We start from the raw sequence: 4,922 nt of genomic DNA on the forward strand, positions 1-4,922 counted from the left end.
CCTTAGCACGAGCTAGCTCCTGGTTTTGATCTGTGGCTCTGCTACTGCTAGTTCCATGCCCTTGGGCAAGTCATTGCATACTCTAGCCACAGGCTCTTTGTTCATAGCCTTCTGTTGCATCAAGATTAACCTTACAAAACCCATTTTAGAGATTAAATAAAATAAGCTACAGAAATAATTATGTAGAGTCTAGGATATATATTCGTGGTCATTCCCTTTCTTTTCTTCTGACTACGTCCTAGGGCCAGCATTTTTTCAAATGTAATGTATACTCTTAGCTTTGGGAGTCACTATAGAGAACATCTGAAATACTTCATTCTCCAGATAATGAAGTCTAAACCCAGAAGGGGAGAATGTTGTGCTTGTACTGCCTTAGAACAGGAGTAGCAGAGCTGGTGCTAAAACCATGTGTCTCTAGATGCTTTCAGTTTTCTCCAGGAAGGAGGACGACTTACCATTCTGAACTGAGTCCCTGACATGGCTCCAGAGCAGTCAACTCCAAGGCCAGTCTTAATAAACAGTTTTCCAAAATCGCCTGTAGGTAGACAGAGATGTGTACTAAAACCTTACTTACTCTACTGTTTCCTTCTGTATATTCTTGCAACTTTTGACTCAGTTTCCTTTTCTCTCCTAGTACTCTCAGGAGACTTCAGAAGCGCCAACACCTGCATGTTCAGGTAAGAGACTTTCTGGATGGAGAAGATTTCCAGATAAAGGCTTGCCCTGATTCCCTTTGTGGTTACAGCCTGGCACTTGCTCTTTCCTGGGCTGCCCCAAGATCCTAATGCGCACTGTTCTCTGGTTCTTCTCTCTTTGCCTGTGTAGGGGGAGGCCGGGTGCATGACAGATGTCACCTCTGTCCTGTTAGAATTTTTTTCAATGCATATCTCTTAAAGATAAGAAAGAGCTCATGGCTTTTTAAAACATAAATACTATTTTCACACCTAAAACAATAGTTAACTATAATGCCTTCAAATCAAATATCCAGTCTCTATTTAATAACTCTCATTTGAGGGGTGGATACTGCAAAAACAAATTTCTTTGGGATGCAGTCTACAACATGATGACTCTGGGTATACCGCTGCACTGTAGGGTATATTTGAACGTTGTTAAGAGAGTAGATCCCAAGAGTTCTCATCACAAGGAAAAACTTTTTTTCCCCTCTTTTTTTTTCCCCCTTTTGTACCTATATGAGATGACGGATGTTAACTTACTGTAGTAATAATTTTACAATACATGTAAGTCAAATCATTATGTGGTATACTTCAAGCATATACAGTGCTTTGTGACAGTTATATCTCAATATAATTGGGGTGGAATAAAACCAAATTTCTGCTTGGTATTTCCAGTATTTGAAGGTGCCAGGAGTGTAGCCTAGAGCACTGATTCTTAGGTGTGGTCCTCACATCAATACCATCAGCATCTTCTGGAAACTTGTTAGAAATGCAAATAGCTGGACACCAACCCTGATGGACCAAATCAGAGACTCAAGGGTGAGGAGTTTTAACAAACCCTCTAGGTGATTCTAATGCATAGGAGGGTTAAGGAACCACTGGTCTAAAGGAAACCGATATTTTTTGCTCACTACACACCCTATTTTACACCTGTCTTTGTGTTAAACACTGCAACAAGTCCCGAGACACTCAAAATACTACACCTGGATCACTGTGATATACTAAGAAATATATATATTTTGGTATTTGTCCCTGGCTCCTGGCTGAAGTTCCTAAAACCCGTGTAATTTCTTAAAGTAAAGGCAATAGGAGTATCTTTTGTTTTAACATTTGGTTATTGTCCCTAGCTCTTGAAACAGCTCTGGAGTGATAAAAGTGAGAGGACCATCTTTTGTTAATCAAAACAGGCTCCTTTCCACCACACCTGAACTTATGTTAATGATTGACTTTTGGAGGTCCCTAAATGAGAGGTCTGGTTGCCATGGAAACCAGCCCTGTGTGTTTACAGGATTGAAACTTTTGGTCCCACCCCCCACCGATCTCCAGGGAGGGAAGAGGAGCTGGAGACTGAGTTAATCACCAGTGGCCAATGATTTAATCAGTTATGCCTACCTAATGAAGCTGCCATAAAAACCCTATAAGAAAGGTTTAGGAGAACTTTCCGGTTGCACTGGGAGGTTGGTGTGCCTGGAGAGAGCAGAGAGGCTTCATATACCTTGCCTGAGGTACCTCTTCCACTTGACTGTTCCTGAGTTCTGTCCTTTCTAACAAACCAGTAATCTGGTAAGTAAATTGTTTTCATGAGTTCTGAGAGTTGTCCTAGTAAATTATAGAACTGGAGGAATGGGATGTGGAAATTTCTGACGTATAGCTGGTTGGTCAGTGGTACAGGTGACAACCTGGACTTGCAGTTGGCATTTGAAGGACTGAGCCCTTATCCAGTGGGGTCTGTACTGAGTTTGGACAGTGAATGTCAGAAATGAATTACATTGGGCCTTTCCATGCCCGTAAATTGGAGAATTGCTTGGTGTCCCAAAACTCCCCACACATCTGGTGTCAGCAGTGTTGTGTAGAGGAAAGTGGAGTTTTTGCTTTTTTAATTACCAAGATGGAGTCAAGCTTTCCTTGCCTTGTGGGGCCGTTCCCAAGAGTTCTTGCACCACTAACTGCAGAGGGCCTGCGACTCAGCCTGCTGCGCAGGTGGAAGCCCTTGAGCTTTGGGGTTGTGGTGGTGGAGGTTGTGACCAGGGCTTTCTGGGACAGGACAGACTGAGTGAAATTAGAGACCTAATTTACTTAATAGATAAATTAGCTCTTTTATTTAAAAAAGAGCAGACAAGCATACCTCGGAGATACTGTGGTTTTGTTTCCAGATCACTGCAATAAAGCAAGTATGGCAATGAAGTGAGTCATAATCTTTTTGCCTTCCATTTGTAAAAAAGAAACATCTGTGCAATGCAGTAAAGCAGCGTGCAATAAAATGAGGTATGCCTGCACTTCTAAAGGGGTCTCAACAGTAGGATTCACGTGGGTGGCTTAAAAACAAAACAAAACAGTGGTCACTTGGTCTGACTCCAGGAGATTCCAGCTCCAGTTGAGTTGGGGGTGGGGTAGGGGTGGGTCCCATTAGCATGGCTTACAGGATCTCCGGGTGATTCTAACTATAGTCATGGTTCAAAACCACTAGTTAATACCTGTGTTTGGTTTGGGATTCAGTTGAGAAATTAGATGGAAGTAGTTTGAACTGTGCTTCTTAGTCTATTAGTGACCAGGTATGGGGGAGTGTTAGAATTTCCGTTATCTCTAGCTTTATCTGTTGCTTTGTTTTTAGCTGGCACAGACAAGTTGCACAGTATTTCTGGGCAGTTCTAGGTAAGGAGATTTGGCTACTGTTTGTCTACTCACCTGGAGGCGTCTTGGGTTGGGGGAAGAATATGTGTTTCTATAGCTTGCACGTGACCTCCCACCTCACCTCTGCAGCTCCCTTTCTGTAGATGGGTACAGCTGCAGGAAGGGAATTTCCAGAGATTGATGATGGTATTGTGTATTTTGCAGTGAGAGGCATTTTAATTTTTCTAAGACTATCAGTGGGACCAGAGCCTTCCTTGCAGTCCCAAAGTTATGGAAAGGAAAGAATGAGCTGTATTTGTTGGTTGAGTGTTGAAAAATTCCATGGAAAAAGGAAAGGGAAACAAGTTTACCACTGGTTTTTCTTGGCAGGTTTTATCACCTTTCCCCCCAAGTTTCTGGCAAGTGTGATTAGAAATTGACTTGCAGGATTTGCTCACATTAGCTTCCCAAGACATCTTTTGCTTGCTTGCTGCTGACTAGCAGTAGTTAATTTGCTATCTCTCACACGTGTTATCCAAAAATCACAGAACTCATTAGAAATAAACAGCATGAACTTGGTCCTCACATTTGGGGGATTAGCCAGATGTAAATCTAAGTCGCACTTGGGAGGTTTCATGGGCCTCATTTAAAAATAAATAGAACTCTAGCCTTGAGTAGAAACAGATTTTTTTTTTAAATGAAATATCTTACTGGAAAACAAATTTTATTTTTCCAATAAAAAATATGGGGAGGAGGTAAGCTTCTCCGGATGCCAATGCTTATTTTATTTCATGCCCTTCCCTTCTCCTTGCTGATGGCAGATGTGGCAGAAATAAAGACCCAATTTCATTTTCCAAAATGGGAAAAATTTAATCAATTCAGGAATGTATTCTTAATTGACAGCAGACGTTTAAAACCTGATTGGTCACAGTTGACAATCTAATATTTTTTTAGGAAAATAAGTGTACATTTATGTATTTCCCAAACCTTCCTGTGGACCTAGCCGGGTTATTGACGTGTTGGCCTTGAGGTTCTCTGATTCTTAAGAGTTTATTTTTTTGTTTTTTTTTTAATCTTTTTTTTTTTTAATATTTTACTTATTTATTTATTTTTTAGAGAGGGAAGGGAGGGAGATAGAGAAACATCAATGTGAGGTTGCTGGGGGTTATGGCCTGCAACCCAGGAATGTACCCTGGCTGGGAATGATTCTTAAGAGTTTTAAAAAAATATTTCTCACCAAGAGATGAGCAAGTGCTACTTTTCATGTGATTGTAATATATGATTTATATGATTAGAAAATTTCTGTTTTCTATTGATATGCAAACCCGCTGCCAGCAATAGCAAATATTCATCTGCCACCTGTTTTTAATTCCAGTAAAACCTGTAATCAGAATGAAATTAAAAATACCTTACCTTTGAAGAATAAGAAAAATAATTCATATTTATTGAAACTTTCTGTGTTTATCCTTCCAGATTGTACTAAATCAGATGAGTACACAAATGCCAAAGGGTTGACTCTTACCAAGTAGAGATTGTTTCATGCAGGCGAAAGAGTTGAGGTAAAGATCTGCTAAGACTTCTCGGAAGCTGATTCTGATATCAACCTGGTTTCCAGCACCCCCCAACCTTAACAGTTAT

The sequence above is a fragment of the Phyllostomus hastatus genome, unplaced genomic scaffold (assembly GCF_019186645.2).
Source record: "Phyllostomus hastatus isolate PE091 unplaced genomic scaffold, TTU_PhHast_1.1 phas_contig_524, whole genome shotgun sequence".
Taxonomy (NCBI): Eukaryota; Metazoa; Chordata; class Mammalia; order Chiroptera; family Phyllostomidae; genus Phyllostomus; species Phyllostomus hastatus.